This window comes from Triplophysa rosa, unplaced genomic scaffold (assembly GCF_024868665.1).
Source record: "Triplophysa rosa unplaced genomic scaffold, Trosa_1v2 scaffold218_ERROPOS846334, whole genome shotgun sequence".
Classification (NCBI taxonomy): Eukaryota; Metazoa; Chordata; class Actinopteri; order Cypriniformes; family Nemacheilidae; genus Triplophysa; species Triplophysa rosa.
In genome coordinates this window covers 74,792-92,716 of record NW_026634232.1, presented here as the reverse complement: position 1 = coordinate 92,716, position 17,925 = coordinate 74,792, and the positions used below count along the sequence as shown (strand labels likewise).

General features: G+C 39.6%; 1 pseudogene; it reads right to left on the bottom strand.

Moving 5' to 3' along the window:
- Positions 1–4,534: 4,534 nt before the first annotated feature.
- LOC130550012 (protein NLRC3-like) lies at positions 4,535–17,697 on the bottom strand (annotated as a pseudogene).
- Between the last annotated feature and the right edge of the window lie 228 nt (positions 17,698–17,925).

Here is a 17,925-nt window from a genome sequence, read left to right as displayed (position 1 = left end):
GTGCAAATTGTAGCCTCTTTTTCCTATTTGTAGTGGAGATGAGTGGTACCCGGTGGGGTCTTCTGCTGTTGTAGCCCATCTGCCTCAAGGTTGTGCGTGTTGTGGCTTCACAAATGCTTTGCTGCATACCTCGGTTGTAACGAGTGGTTATTTCAGTCAAAGTTGCTCTTCTATCAGCTTGAATCAGTCGGCCCATTCTCCTCTGACCTCTAGCATCAACAAGGCATTTTCGCCCACAGGACTGCCGCATACTGGATGTTTTTCCCTTTTCACACCATTCTTTGTAAACCCTAGAAATGGTTGTGCGTGAAAATCCCAGTAACTGAGCAGATTGTGAAATACTCAGACCGGCCCGTCTGGCACCAACAACCATGCCACGCTCAAAATTGCTTAAATCACCTTTCTTTCCCATTCTGACATTCAGTTTGGAGTTCAGGAGATTGTCTTGACCAGGACCACACCCCTAAATGCATTGATGCAACTGCCATGTGATTGGTTGATTAGATAATTGCATTAATGAGAAATTGAACAGGTGTTCCTAATAATCCTTTAGGTGAGTGTATATACAGTATATACTGTATATAATATGAATACCAGAATTATGTGATATTTGGGTTATATGCAATGCAACAAACATAATTCTGTTAACATGTTAAACAGGTTGCATAGCTTCCAGTTTGTTACATAATTGTTTGGTTTTCAGATATTCTTCAATAGGGATGTAACAATATTATGGATATCGTGTTATAGCAATAGTAAAATTGTATAAATATTATCGTTGTCCCATGACTGTATGAAACAATAGGTCTTCCGGGCTTAACATAAAGAAAGTTAGAAAAAATAATAAATGTTAACTTTGTCAAGGTCCATCTGGTGCAGTTATTTTATTTTATAAAAATAATTTTTTTAGGTCATTTGACCCATCTATTATGTTGTCACGATACCAAATTTCGGTACCAGTCGGTACTATATGTGACGATACTTGCATTTCCCGCTATCATTTTGAGCGCTGTTGAACAGATTATGAAAACCTCTGATTGGCTATTGTGCTTCTAAGGTCATCGGATATGTCTTTGAATGGCTCCTTACCGAGCGCTTGCGCAATCAAACCCGGAAGCGCGTGAAATGATCATTGCATTGCACTCTCTACAGAGCGCTTACACAGATACACACGGAAGCGTTTGAAGTCTATCAAAGTAAAAATCTAACGCTTCTGTGTGTATCTGTGTAAGCGCTTTTGTCACGTAACCATTAAATTGAGATATAAAAGACGGACTAAAATATAATGGAAGCAAACAAGAAGGGGAAGGATTAACGCAAATAATGATATCATGTGGTTTCTGATTGGTGAATGATGTGACAAACGGCTTGGTATTACTGTACAAATGTTGGAGTCAGATGGAGAATTGTTAGACATCTTCAGATGAACTCTGTGTGTCTCACTTTGTTTGCTCGAGCAAATAAAGATTGAATTCTTGAAACCTGGATCCCTGTCTCCAAGATGTTTTTATGCATTGGAAGGTCGATTTGCCACAACAGTATTCCAATTAAGCGAAGAGAAAGTCTCATGAATTGACAATTGAATATAAAACATAGCAGCCTGTCACATGAGTCGCAGAAACCCTTCGTCTTCAAAATATACTGTATAGTGGCTGATGATCAAATGCAATTGTACTGTATTCCAGGTCCTGTTTACGGTGCACAACAAAAAAGGGTTTTGTGTGCACTGTTGCCGAATAACTTGACAGTTTATTGTGTATTTTTTCCATTAAAAAACGGACTTAGTAATAATTTGAATGAATTTATTAATAATAATACTTTGGAAGTGTGTGTGAATTGTGTGTGTCGTTCACAGCTCTATTTGATTACTTACCTACTGATGAGTTTGCTGCATTTTCAGTCTGAACCTTTTTCCGTGCAGATAGAACTATAGGGAGAAGAACGCAGGGTACATCATAACCTAGGCCTATATATAAAAAAACTGTTGCCAAAAATGATACATCTGGCTTTGTCTCTCTGCCGTGTTTACTTTGACACTTGCAGTTCCCACTAATCAGAATTTCCGGCAACTTGCAATATTTTTTGATTACTTTGTCTGCAGATTTTCCGCATAATTTGGCCGAAGACGCGGCACATCAACACATGGCGCATTCGGTCAAAACCTGCTCAAGTCACTTCACAGACGTGTGTTACGTTCTAAAACAATATGCCTGGAGACAACAAAGCTATCTAATCTATGAAGAAAGCTGCTATGCTTAATTTATATCGGTGACATGCTGCGAGGTGAAATTATTGTGCGTGCACCAGCGCAATCGCTTGAGCTGTTATTTATAATGGCAGGAACAACTCAAAAAAACTCCAGGGATATTCATGGTCAAACAGATATGACTGTGTATGTATGTCATCCGATAGGAATGCTGCACACTTGGACTAAAAACAAAACTTTTTTGCTTTTGCATAATAGAGAAAATTTACAGGATGCGCTCTGTCATCTCCTTGCCTTGATCTCATTTGTGGAGCGCTGCGCCTCACAAACTGAACCAATTTCAGCAGCTTATTGTCACCCTTTTTTCCCTTTCGTTTAGTTAATCTGTTAATTGTCAAATATTCGGAGTATTCAACGAATACATAGCCTATAAACGTTGATGTACTTCTGAAATGTGGGAAGTCTTCTGACGCATAGACATGCACATCGCATGCTTGCATCATATATTGAATGGGACTTGTCGTGATGGACACTTCAGAGAGATATATTTGTGTTGTTGGACAAGTTTTATTAAATGCTGCGAAGAGACGGAGAAGAACTGATGAAATACAGTTAACGGATGATTAGATGCCTAATATGCCTCATTTAATATACACATTAGCCTCCACCAACAAAATGCCTGTGTAATTTAAGTGTGACGTTAAACTTCTGAATTGTACACAAAAATTGAAGGCTGTGTTTTTGGTGTTTTACAAGCACAACATTTATTTATAATAAATTAAATATGACAATTAACTGTTTCCATCATCTTAACTGGCATTTGAACTAAGGTAAACTCGAGATCAAATCTGCGTCTAGCAAGTACGATTTCTTTGGTAATTCTGAGATTATTTTCGCATTTCCGTTTACATTTAGGCTTTCTTATGCGCATTTTCAAAACGTAAATAGTTGGATAGAAAGCCCCACAAAAATTGCCCATCCCGTTACTGCTCCACACCCCGCTAACTTGCCAGATCTGCAACGCCCCCTTGTTCCGGCACCTCAGAATTTACAAATTAAGCACAGGCAACACGGTGTGTCTCAAGAAGCATTTATTCATATTTACATAGACATTCTAAAATTTCATGGCCACACACACTAAATGTTAAATGTGACAGAATATTTTTTCAGGGAGGAGCGTAAATCGGCCAACTGCTGTAGTGATTAGTGCTTTGGGCTTGCGATAGGCAGGTTGGTGGTTTGAAGTCCCGGCCACCATCTTTTTCTTTTCTATTTGAGCACAGGGGATCCTCATCTGACAGCATCGCTCTTAGTCATCATAATACGTTTCCCTGCTTTGAAAGATTAAATGAAATGAGCCTTAAACTCTAAGAACCTACTTGTATTGGTTTTGAAAGTCAGCGGTGCAAGTGTAAGACAAGTAGGGACTTTCTATCTCATGGAACACAGCTGGAACAGTATGTGACAGGAAAATTCTCAGCTTTGAGATACCGTTCCCCCTTTAAAGCTGGCATATTTTAACCTTGACTGTTTTCCCTTTCAAGCGGGTCCGTACAATAGGCCAACTAGTGTAGTGGTCAGTGCTTTGGGTTAGACATGGGCAGGTTTGGGGACGGAAGCCCCGGTCCCCTTTCTTTTTTCCTCATTGTACACGGGAACCTCACTTGACAGCAACATTCATAGTTGTCACGAGTGCACATATCGTCAAAAAACATTTACTTTGATGACTGCACACAAGCAACACTGATTGTCTCATCAAGCATTTATTCATATTTACATAGACATGCTAAAATGTCAAGGCCACACAAACTACATGTTACACATGACAGGATAATATTTGAAAGGGTTTGGGAACATTTGGGGGCAGGATCTGCCACGTTTCTACCTTGCCTTCCTTCACTTTGCTATGGGTTTGGGATAGGCAGGTGGGTGGGTTGAAGCCCGGTCCCCCTTCTCATTTCTAATTGAACATAGGGGAACCCCTATGTGACAGCATAATTCTCAAACTGGTGTAGTAGTTAGTGCTGTGGGCTTGAGATGGGCAGGTTGATGGTTTGAAGCTCTGGTCCCCTTCGTTTTTTTCTCATTGAACAATGGGGAACCCTATCTGACAGCAACGTTGTTAGTTGTCATAATACGTTTTCGTGCTTTGAAAGATTAAATGATATGAACCTTAAACTCTAAGAACCTACTTGTGTTGGATTTGAAAGTCAGCAGAGCAAATTTGAGACAAGTAGGGACTTTCTATCTCATGGAACACAGGTGGAACAGTATGTGACAGTATAATTCTCAGCTGTGAGAGACAGTTCCCCTGCAATAGATGGCAAATATTACCCTTGATGAGCTTCACTTTCAGGCAAAATCTTACAGCAGTACAACTGGTGTAGTGGTTAGTGCTTTGTGTTTGACATTGGCAGATTGGTGGTGTGAAGCCCCGGTCCTCTTTGACTTCGTTTCTCATTGAACATAGAGAAACCTCCCGTGACAGCAACATTCTTAGTTGTCATGGATGCACATATAGTGAAAAACAATTAGTCTGATCCCTGCTCACAAGCAACGCTGTTTGTCTCATCGAGCACTTATTCCTATTTACAGAGACATGCAAAAATGTCAAGGCAACACACACTGCATGTTACACGTGACAGGATAATATTTAAAAGGGGATGGAGGTAATTTTGGGACAGGATCTGTTTTTACTACCCGTCACGTTTCTACCCCCGTACACTTATGCATGGATGCCTATATAGCCAGACACAATAAGGTTGATGCATGCTCACAAGCAACACTGTTTATCTCATCAAAAATTTATTCCTATTTACAGAGACATGCAAAAATGTCAAGGCCACACACACTACTTATTACACATGAAAGGATAATATTTAAAGGGGGTTGGAGGTCATTCTGGGACAGCATCTGTTTTTCTTACCTGTCACGTTTCTACCCTCGTAAACTTAGGCATGGATGCATATATAGCCAGAAACAATAAGTTTGATGCATGCTCACAAGCAAGACTGTATTTCTCATAAAGCAATAATTCATTTCTACACAGGCATGTTAAAATTCCAAGCCCACACACACTACATGTTACACATGACAGGATTATTTTTAAAAGGTGTTGGGGCTTGTTCTGTTTTACTCAACTGCCAGGATTCTATTCCCTTTAAACTTATGCATGGATGCATATATAGTCCAGTACAATTAGTAGGATGCGTGCACACAAACAACACTCAGGGCTTAATTTTTGCCGGAACAGGCGGATCCGGCACTTCCGAACTCCGATCCGGTACCTCATTTGGCAGATCCATCTCCTCAAGCGCTAGTGGAAAACGTTCGTGCTGACCTGTTGCGTGCATATATTCAATTAAAAAGCACTTATAATAATTATAATGGCAATAACTATTTTATTTTGATAATGAACAGGCTGTCAAGTTGCTGCGAGGTGAAATTATTGTGCGTGCACCAGCGCAATCGCTTGAGCTGTTATTTATAACGGCAGGAACAATTCAAAAAAACTCCAGGGATATTCATGGTCAAACAGATATGACTGTGTATGTAGGTCATTCGATAGGAATGCTGCACACTTGGACTAAAAACAAAACTTTGTGCTTTTGCAAAATAGAAAAAATTTACAGGATGCGCTCTGTCATCTCCTTTCCTTGATCTCATTTGTGGTTTCAACTATGAAGACAAAACAACAATATATGTTAAGAATGACATGTTAGTTTCTGCTTTTGTTTTCTTACCCAAGTTCTTGCAGTTTACAGTGGCGATTCTCAAGTAGAGAAGACAAATGTTTCATTCCAAGGTCACCTAATTTATTTTGAGAGACGTCCAGTGCTCTCAGATGCGAGGGGTTTGATCTCAGAGCTGAAGCCAAAACAGCACAACCTTCATCTGTTATATCACATCCCCTTAAACTGTAGAGAACAATGACATGCTCTTTACAATCTCATAGTCCTTATAGACATTTCTTGCTTGTGTCAGTGTGTATTTATAGATAACCCTCACATGTATTTTGACTTTTAAGTTAAAATAAAAAGTAAATCACGAGCACAGCATGATGATTCAGTTACATGGGTTCTGTACAATGACAGACACAGTATCATGGTGAACTGTCACTATGTAAGTATTACATATTTCTATATATGTATTTTTCACTGACCATATCCAGTTTTAATAATAGATTTTACTACAGAATGTTCAGGTTACAGTGAGGATCCTCCAGTCCAGCAGAGAGCAGCTTCACTCCTGAGTTTCCCACGTTATTTCTAGGAAGATTCAGTTTCTTCAGGTGTGAGGGGTTTGATTTTAGAGTTGAAGCCAAAGCAGCACAACTTTTACCAGTGACATGGCAATCCTCAAGTCTGCAGAGGAATGAAAAACATTTACATGTACGCATTCAGCAGACATTATTATGAAGGCCTTAATCGAATCAAATCAAATCAAATATGTAATTTTTTTGGTCATAAATCATTATTATCAGATTTCGAAAATCTAACCGATTAAAACGTAAACAGTGCTTGTAAACTTTGAAAACACAATACCTAATAATTTAAAAAGTAGCCTACAGTGTTTTTTTTCCATTTCCAATGCGTTTCCATTTTTCTTTAAATATAAAGGGTAAATTATACCTTGACTAGTTTTGTTTGTTTGTTACACATTCCAAGGTATGATATTCCCCCAAACTAAAACCGTTAACAGGTCCATCCAGGTACTGTGAGTCATCTTGACCGATGCAGTTTATTAGGTAAAATAAATCAAATATAAATATGCCTAAATATTAAAATATATGGCATTACATTTACAAATGATTAAACCAATTGGCATGTTCGTCTTCAGAATATATAAATCTAGTTTTTTTCTTTTATGTTAAAAGGGAGACGGTTTAAAACACATTTTTGAGAAGAAATGTGCTATATTACTTACAGAACTGATGTACATGTTTTAACCACGGGCATCAGCTTCAGAAGAACTTCATCCGAGCGATTTTTTCCATGAACAAATTCATGTAATTCAAACACATCCATTTTCTTCTCAGAGGTCAGCAGCACAAAAACTAAACCAGACCACTGAGATGAGGAAAGTTTGGTCTTTCTTACTGCTCCAGATTTCAGAAATTGTTGGATCTCCTCCAGTAGTGAATGGTCAGTTCATTCAGACAGTAGAACAGGTTGATGGATTTCTCAGAAGAATGATTCTTTCTGATCTTCTCTTTGATGTATTGAACTGTTTCTGTATTGCTGTGGCAGTATTTTCCTGTCTGTGTGATAAGGCATTGTAAGAGAGTCTGATTTGACTCCACCGACAGGCCAAGAAGAAAACGAAGGAAAAGGTCCAGATGTCCGCTCTTACTCTGTAAAGCCTGATCCACAGCTCTCTGATGCAGGTCACAAATGGAAACCTCTTTAGAGGAGTTATTTCTCATTATGTCCCAAAACATAGACAGCATACCTGGTTTTGTCATTTGGCCAAACACATTTATGCCTTCATGTATAAAGGAGAGATGCACATATAGTGCTGCGAGATGTTCCTGAATGCTCAGATGAAAGAAGCAGAAAACTTTCCCGTGATACAAGCCAAACTCCTCTCTGAAGATCTGAGTGCACAATCCTGAGTACACTGATGCTTCTGCTACATCAATGCCACACTCTCAGGTCTTCGTTATAGAAGATCACATTGCCTTTTACAAGCTGCTCAAAAGCCAGTTTGCCCAGTTTGAAGATCATGTCTTCATCATTCTTCTCATAGTCCTTCTCATGTTTGATGTTTGTCTGAATGATCAGGAAGTGTGTGTACATTTGAGTGAGAGTCTTGGGCATCTCCCCTTCACTCTCTGCTTCACTCAACATTCTCTCTAGAACAGTGGCTGAAATCCAGTAGAACACTGGGATGTGACACATGGTGTAGAGGCTCACGGATGACTTCAGGTGTGAGATGATTCTGTTGGCCAGACTCTCATCACTGATTCTCTTACTGAAGTATTCCTCCTTCTGTGGATCATTGAAGCCTCGCACCTCTGTGACTCGATCGATACATTTAGAGGGGATGAGATCGGCTGCTGCCGGTCTGGAGGTGATCCAGATGAGAGCAGAGGGAAGCAGATTCCCTGCGATGAGGTTTGTCAACATCACGTCCACCGATGCTGATTCATTTACATCACACAACTTTACACTGCTGTGAAAATCCAGAGAAACACGACACTCATCCAAACCATCAAAGATGAACAACACCTTATATTGATCACTGAATATTTCCATTTCTTTTGTTTCTGGGAAAAAAGCATGAAGAAGATCTGAAAGACGGAGTTGTTTGTCCTTCATCAAATTGATCTCTCTGAAAGGAAGTGGAAATATGAGGTCGACATCCTGATTTGCTGTTTCTTCAGCCCAGTCCAGAATGAACTTCTGCACAGAGACTGTTTTTCCAATACCAGCGACTCCTTTAGTCAGGACACTTCTGCTGGGTTTGTCTTGTTCGGGTAAAGCTTTAAAGATGTCATTGCACTTGATTGGTGTCTCCACTGTTACTGCCCTCCTGGACGCTGCTTCGATCTGTCTCACCTCATGCTCATTACTCATTTCTCCTTTTTCACCCTCTGTGATGTAAAGCTCAGTGTAGATCTTCTTCAGTAGTGTTGGATTTTCCTGCTTTGCTATGCCCTCAAACAAGCGCAGAAATGTCCTCATCATATTTGATCTAAATGCTTTTAGGACCAGTTGAGAATCATTGCTGTAAGAAAAACCAACAGCATGAAATTACACATTTCAGAAATAATTTCGCGATAACAGCCGGCTGCTTGTACATTATCCCGCTTATTACACGGCTACTTGCCACATGAGAAAAAAACTGGACATAAAATGTGAATTTGAAATATTTGATTAGCTAATTTTTACAGAATGCAGACCTTCCGCGAGGAAAAGCCGTTTAGTTTTGGTTTTAAAGTAAGAAACGACATTCAAACGTCACGTACAGGCAAATTGGTTTAATCATTTGTAAATATAATGTCATATATGTTATTAAAGGACATATTTATAATTAATTTTTGTGTAATATTAAACTGCCCCTCTCAAAATGATTTGCAGCATCCGGGTTACAGGGTGTTATTAGTTTTGAGCTGTTTTTATTTGAAAATAGCAACCCTTGGAATGTCGCGACTGGCCAATCAAAATCAAGCATTCAAATGAGCCGTGTAATAAATAACTTATAACGTAATATAACATTTTTGATAATCAGTTCTGTGCTGTGGTTTATCTTCAAGGGGTATGCTCAACAAACTGTATACAGACCAGCTGGTACTGGTTTGAGACCTCTCTCATAATGTCTGAAAATACAGGGTAATCCATAGCATGACAGATAGACAGATGGGAATTGTACATAAAAAATAGTACAATTCATGTTGCCAATTATTTAGCTAATCTAAATAATTAAATACATTTCTTGCATACAATAAATATAAAAACAACAGATTGTTCACCTGTGCTCAGAAGTGTCTTTTAAGTTGAATGGTTGTGCCATTGACCGGTTACTCCTCATGGACACACAGCTGGGCTCTGGTGAGCCTGATCTCTCTGGTTGGATTCCACTTCAACAGAGCATGAACACAACTTAGGCTATGTTCACATTTGACTTCTTTTTTGAGAAGACAATGGGGATTTTTTAGTAAAAAAGGCTTGCAGCATTGTTAGCAGCTGGAAAAGACGTCGGAGGCAGCGTTTGTGCACAAAGGCAGCTCGGAGAAACAGATTCAGACAGGCTTCATAGGCAGCGTAATGTAAGTCTTTTGAATTATAAACAGAGAGCGTCTTTGCAATAACTAATCACATTTAAAAACTGCAATACTAATTTCTCGCTAGAAATCAGAGTTATTATAGTTTTGATTCTAGTTTTATTTAGTTTTATTAATATTATAAATTGTTGTATGGATGTGAGACATGGACCCTCACAGAAGCTCTCTACGAAGACCTGGATATCTTTGCAAGAAAATGATATCGGATCATATAAACCAATCTGAGAGTCACATGACAAATGAGGAGCTATACAGGAGAACAGGGCAATAGACAATTAGAAGCACCATCAGGGAGCGGCAACTCAGATTTGCATGGACGTCGAAGAACCAGCAAGGATTTACATTCTCTACAAGTCGAGCGTAAGGGACAAAAATCGAAGAGGAGCACCACAGTCGATATATCTCGATCAGATAACAAAATATCTTAGGAAATGTGAGGACTACGAGGAGAATGATCTTTCTATCGATGGAATAACCGATCTTGCAGCTTCGAAAGACAAGTGGGAATTTCGAGTTGATCCGACCAAAGTTGCCTTGCCCGATGATGATGATGAATATTTTAAATTAGCTTTTATTTTTAGATTTTTAGATTTCATGTTAATTTTAGTTAAAGTTTTAGCCATTTTGGTATATGCTTTTGTCATTTTATTATTTATTTGTTTGTTTTTTATGTTGCTATATAATATTAATTCATTTCTATTTTAGTTTTATTTTAGTTTTGGTTTATTATTATAATTTGAGTGTTTTAAACTTATTTCAGTTTATGTTTGAGGCAACATTTAAATTTTTGTTTCAATTTCAAGTTTTTCCCATAATTTTTTTGGTCAATATTTGATTTGATTTCAATGAACAGAAACGTTTTCAAAGTTTTATTTTACCGTGCTATAAATGCAATCAAAAGTTATTGAAAGTGAAAATTAAACTTACATTTATACAAAACTATGCTCCAACCGGCATTTTGGCGGCCATTTTGTTTTTTCAACCTTGGTCCTGTTCGACCAATCACCTTCCTCGCATGTTGGTATGGAAACGACAGGTCTCGCTACCTGCTTGTCATTAGTTAGCTGTGAAAAAGGTGCTTGACATAGACCTAGGGCATTTTTTTTCATGAAAAGTTGAACTTTTTTCAACATCAAAAGACGCTGTGAGCTGCATGAAAAATGCCGGCATTTTTGAAAACACTGTTTACACCATAGGATTCTAATGTAAAACAGACGCTAGCAGCTTCAAAAAGAAGTCAAATGTGAACACAGCCTTAAAGTTGATTTATGAGATAATTGCTACATCTTTGTGTTTCTCGTCTCTTATTTGTTAATGCGCTTATTTAGAAATGATATTTTGCTTCAGTTGTTTCCCCTTTTCCTGGTGTACCCATGTCTTGATTAGTTTGTATCTGTATTTGCCATGTTCTTTGTTTAGTAATGAATGTATCTACACACACTAAAAAAGTGCTTCAAACGTTTCTTTACAGAATGTCATAGAAGACCCATTTTTGGTTCCCCCAAAAAATCATTCAGTCGAAGATTCTTATAAGAATAATTTATTTCGTCCTTTTCTGGTCCACACACCAAAAAAATGCTGAGTGTCAACCCATGGTTGGGTAAAAAAGGGACAAACCCAACCGTTTGGTTAAATTAACCTATGGCTGTTCATATTTGACCCAACCATGGGTTGAAAATAACCCATTTTTAGAGTGTGAAGAACCTTTTTTCCACCACATAGAACCTTTTGTAAAACAGATCACTCAGATAAAAAGGTCCTTTTATGGCATCGGGAAGCACCATTGATATTAAGGGTGTGGTGTTGGTGGGATTGGATCATGTCTGGACTATATTTAATGCAATTAATGCATTTGTATCCTTTTGTTGTCTTTTACTTTACCACCACACGTGATTACAAGTTTGTGCATTTACAATTATTTTCTCTGATAATTCATTTTTAATTTGTGATGTTTTTTTAAACCTGCTGTATTTGATGGATGTTGTATGGCTAGATGCAAACACGAAAAAAGTTTACCTGTGTTCAGTGTTGCCATCTTGCAGATTTACTGGTTGTACTATTGATTGGTTACTCCTCATAGAAACAGATAAGTCTGATCTAGAGATAAAAGTTTAAATGTTATTGAGTGAGTTTCAATTGAAAATTAATGTTTAATAATCAAATGTGTAATTGATGTCATATGAATACAACAAATAAATATAATATGAAACATGACTGACCCGGGTCTTCACCTGTAGTTACTGGTCTCTTTCAGGTTTACTGGTTGTTCTATTGACTGGTTACTCCACATTGACACAAAACTGGGCTTAGGTGAGTCTGATCTCTTCTGTTGCATCCTGTTGTAACAATTCAAAGAAATGTATTTTTTTATATGAATCTAACCCTAAGCCATATTAATAACATAATCGATAACATAATCCTCATTGCAAACCTGCATGACTTTCATCTGCAAAACACAAAAGAAGATATTTTGAAGAATGTTGGTAAACAATCAACATTGGCCCTATTGACTTACATTGTATAAACACAAAACCAGAGACATCTCAAAATATATTGTTTTGTGTTTAACAGTACAGGTTTTGAAAGACATGGTGACATAATTTTTGTTCAGTTCTTTATATGAATGAATTTTCAATTTGTGATTTACAGCAGGGGTCTTCAACCGGGGGTCCGCGGCCCATAGGGGAACTGCAAGGGGTCCGCTAAGTACTGTTTACTCACAGGCAACTTTTTGTTAAAAATGTAAAGCATGGGTACAGAAATATTACAACATGTTCTCCTTAAGCTGCGCACGTGCGCGGCCGCATTGAAGCTCCCGCACATTGCAATTGTAACCTGCGTGCGTGCAGACAAAAACATCCATTCAGGCAGCAGAAGCAAGCAATGGAAGAAACAGATGCGAAATCTGCATCATGCGTAGTTTTATCGGAAGGGAGACAGACAATCGAATCACCGGTAGGGTTAGAATCAGTGCATTGTCTGTCTCCCTTCCGATAAAACTACGCATGTTGATGAACTTCTGTTCAAACTTGTTAAAGCTGTAAAGCGCTATAATTTGACAGCCAAACGACACCACACCGCTTCTGCGTTGTAAACTCTGACAGAACTATCGTACGTGTTTAAAATCAATGAAACACGCACCGTGTAGTGCTGATGGTGCACGTCAAACAAGTCACCCCGAAAATAACGCGGAATTGTTGCATCATGTTGCTCTCCCTTAGTCTGATATGATGCTCTGCACTTGTGTTAATTTTCGTGTAACAGCCGCAACAATGCTGATCCACGAGAAAGACAATGGAGCTCAGAATGATAAAATAGCGGTGTGTTCTGCAACACACAGAGAAGCGGAAGAAGAAAAAAAGAATGACACTTAATAAAACGGCCTGATTTTACAACAGAATGCATAAAATCTGCACGAATTTCTTTCGCATCCAGAGACAACCCATACCTCCACGAGAATAGTCTTTGTGCCATTAATCAGGGTCAGTCATCTCATTGAATCCTTAATAAAAACTAAGGTTCAAATAAATGTTTAATTGTCCATTCTCACAGTAAAATGAAAATGTTTGATGCTGCAAATCCCTTAAAATAATCAAGCAATCTATAATAAAAACAAAAATAATACACAGAAAAGTATTTATATATGTGCAACTGTCATGAATTACGCTGGAAGAACCCAATTGCAGGCAGCCGTGGTGAGGTTTTAACAAAAAAGGGTTTATTTACAGATAACAAAACAAAAACCCACAATGGGGAGACAAAACACTATAACAAAAGAGAGATTTCAAAAGATAAACAAAAAACTTCCCACAAGGGGCAAAACTAGAACTACAAATCATAAACAAAACCAAACTTACAAAACAGGCAAGGTAGGGCAAGACAGGGCATGAAAACAAGAACTACACGAACGAACAGCATACAGGAAACAGGAAACAATGAACCGACACAGGACTAGGAATGCACAGGGTTTATAAAGGGGAAAACAAACGAGGGATGATAACACAGGGAGGGTGACGGGCAGGTGACAGGGATCAAACACTAAGGAGAAGCTAACGAGGTAACGAGAGGGCGGGGCTAGAAGACGAGACACCGGAGAGAACGCATATTATGTTGTGACAGACAATAATATGCTTCTCTCCACACATAACCAAAGGCTTTGTCATGACTCTGCTACAGGACCAAGAAAACATGACTAAATGAAGCAGAGCCATGACAGAAGCCCCCCCCCCCCCTTTAATGAGCACCTCCAGATGCTCACCAAGGGGTAGACGGACGAAACAAGACTGACTGAGACAGTGACAAAAACCAGACAAACATGGTGAACATGACAAGGGGCAGACAGGACAACAAGACTACAGGATTGGGGTGGGATAACAAAAATAACAAACATGGGAGGGGGGGAGGTGAAAAAGTTTACCCAGAAGGTCGTTACCCAGAAGTGGTCAAGCTGTATGTGATTCTAGACGTCCAGAGCAATACCCCACTCACTAGAACCAAATTCTTCGACTTGCAGCATGTCAAAGGAGAAAGCTCTACATACACCCTATGTACCTGCACAGGTGTGACAGAGACGGAAGGAAGGAGAGCCACAGGGTTTGTCATAGAATCTTTAGATGGAGCAACAAAGGTGAAATTGCAACTTTGATTGAGTGCAACAATATGCCGGAAGACAGAGCCGAAATACCGACTCCCGAAGCAGCGCGCTGGCACGCTCACTTAAAGCCCATCGCACATTGCATCCATTCTTTGGATCCAGAAGCCCAAATTCTTCTTCTTTTGGGTCGTGATGTTCTTCAGGTTCACAAAGTAGGACGCAGCTGCAACCGGACTGGACGCCGGCTGGACCACCGGGACTGGACGCCGGCTGGACGCACGGGGACCGGACGCCGCTACACCGGACTGGACGCCGGCTGGACCACCGGACTGGACGCCGGCTGCACCGGACTGGACAAGGACTGGACACAAGACTGGACCCGGACTGGACACCGGACTGGACGCCGGCTGCACTGGACTGGTTGTCAGCTGCACCGACTGGAGCCGGCATGGACCACCGGCTGGACCACCGGACTGGACGCCGGCTGCACCACCGGACTGGACACCGGCTGCACCGGACTGAACACAAGACTGGACACAAGACTGGACACAAGACTGGACACCGGACTGGACGCCGGCTGCACTGGACTGGACGTCGGCTGCACCGGACTGGACGCCGGCTGGATCACCAGCTGGGACGCCGGCTGCACCGGACTGGAAACCGGCTGCACCGGCGTGGATGCTCCTCCTCGACGCTTCTCCCTCCTTCTCCGCACCACTGGGTCCGTAGCCAACTTAGGCGGAACCATGGGGACCGGAGGGAGTTCTGCGTCGGTGAAGACCGCAGACGTCATCCCCGGGTCACTCCTCACCCACTCGCCACAGGCGCCGCCAGGAGAACCGGGGACCGTGGAGCTCAAGCCAGAGGGTACTAAGTCCCCCCGGGTAACGGCAGCCAGGACGAGTTCTTCCGGTACACTCAACCGCGGGGCGGAAGTTCCAACTGGGACCTTACCCCCGCGAGCGTCCCGGTTGACCACGTACCTGACCATATCCGCAAACCCTAGGGGACCCAGCAGCCTCTTCTCTGACGGCGTGAGGTGCCGAGTGAGGCAGCAGTCAAAAATCACTTTTAACTCTGCCTCACTAAACTCGGTTTCCTCTGCCATCTCCGAGAATGCTCTGGCGAACTCCCGGTTCCCGTAACTCCCCTGACAGAACCCAAGCAGCAAGTGGGCTTGGCGAGAACGTAGGGACGACGCTGCATAGTCCATGTTTGCTGCCTGCTGGGTTCGGCTTGGTCGGTTCATTCTGCTCTGCTACAGGACCAAGAAAAACATGACTAAATGAAGCAGAGCCATGACATGCAACAATAACATTATAGTGCTAATGTAATGTCTTAACATAATATTGCTGAGACAATAGGGTTGTTTCTATTTAAATAGCTCCGTTTACACATTTAGTATAAGGGGGTCCCTGCTCCATGCATCTCTAATTTAAGGGGTCCTTGCCCTGAAAAACGTTGAAGACCCCTGATTTACAGTATACAGTAAATGTTTAATATATCAGTTAATGACTATTTTAACATGTGTTGTATATTGTTAATACCGTATGAATACAACAAAAAAATGTTTGAAATGTGTCAGGGATTTACCTGTGATCACAAGTGCCTTCTTTTTTTAAGTTTACTGGTTGTTCTATTGACTGGTTACTCCTCATTGACACACAACTGGGCTCAGGTCTTTCCTGCACTGTTGGATAAAAATCGGTATCATTCAGTAAAAAGATGATGCATTAAATATAGAATGCAGATCCTTTATTTATTTATTTGCAATGTCATTTTAATGAAGCTTTAATTCAAACACCTACAAATGAGAAGTCTCACAAGTAAACATACAATCCTATTCAGTGCGACAGGTTGATTACTAACAATAAATCCCTTCAGGTGATCAGTGTTTCAATGACCTTCAGGGGTTTATTTTGCAATATAACCAGTTAACTGTACTGTACATGACTTAAACGTTATTTTTAAGTGCATTACCGTAACAAGTGGTAGGCTAAATATGTTACGTTGTTTCAAGCATGTAATTTCATAGTTAAACCAGGTAAATTACAAAAAAGTTCATTGATGGACCATAAAGAACAAATGGATTAGATATTTAAATGATATATTTACTGTAAATTAATGAAAATTGAAGCAAATGAAGATGAAAATGTGAATTATATTGTTAAATATACTATAAATGAAAGATATTTCTAGATGGAACACTACTTAAATGTTATTTGATCTTGTGATTTTTTGTCAATTGAAAATGTGCTTAAATTTTAAAATGTGCCACTCTCTATTTCTACTGTAATGTATATGCTGTGGTTTTTGAGAAATAGCAGACTGCTGGGTGGTGCAGTCAAATAACACAACAAAGTTATAGTCGTGTTTTGTTGGTTCTCATTCATCCTAGGTTTTCCACTTAGGCCTGGACGTGTTATGCTTTTTAATAAAATGAATATTTAACATTTTATTTAAATAATTCGGCTGGATGCATGTAAATTAAACCAAAATTGACAAACTTTGATGAAACTCTAGGCGCATATGAGTAGGCTGAAAAGAAACTAAAAGAACACATTTTAGTTTTGTCGAGAGAGCTGCAGCTGGTTGGACTTGCTGATCGAGTTCAGCCACTCCATAAACACAATCATGTACTGTAACACCATGACCAGAACATCTTGTCAATATTTTCACATTGACATATTTTTTAATCATTGCAAAATAAACAATTCAAACTTACATGTGAATTTATTCACTTGTGCATATGCGGTATTACTTTTCATCACAAGTAAAACAATTAGAGGCTGTTTAGCTAATCAAAATGATATTATGTTAACACCTACAGTAATGCCTGCCATGAAATAAACTTACAATGACAAGTAACTTGGTTTACATTTCACATAACACTATGAGATCCCAAATTTAAACTGCTCACACTGTGTTCATGTTTTACACCATGCAAATATCATTCTAATGCTGTGTTTTAAGAGACCTCAGTACAACTACTAGCTTATTTATACAAACACATTAATGCAAAATTTAATAATAGACTTACAGTACATCTTCAGTGGAAGTTGTATCTGCCATTGTTACTCAGTGGAACTGGAAAGAGTTATGCCTTTTTTCCCAAAGCAGGAAGTGTTTTCTATAATCAACTACTGCCCCCTTTCAAGAAATGTAGTTTTACTAACTAGAATAGTAGCATTATGATGGTTTCCAAGCAAAAGCTCAATGGACTTTAGAATAAATGAATCACAAAAACTAGGGCTGTCGAACGCTTCTAGAAAGCAAGTTTGTGTTTACATATAATATACGTCTGTGTACTGTATCTATTTTGTATGTATAAAAACATAC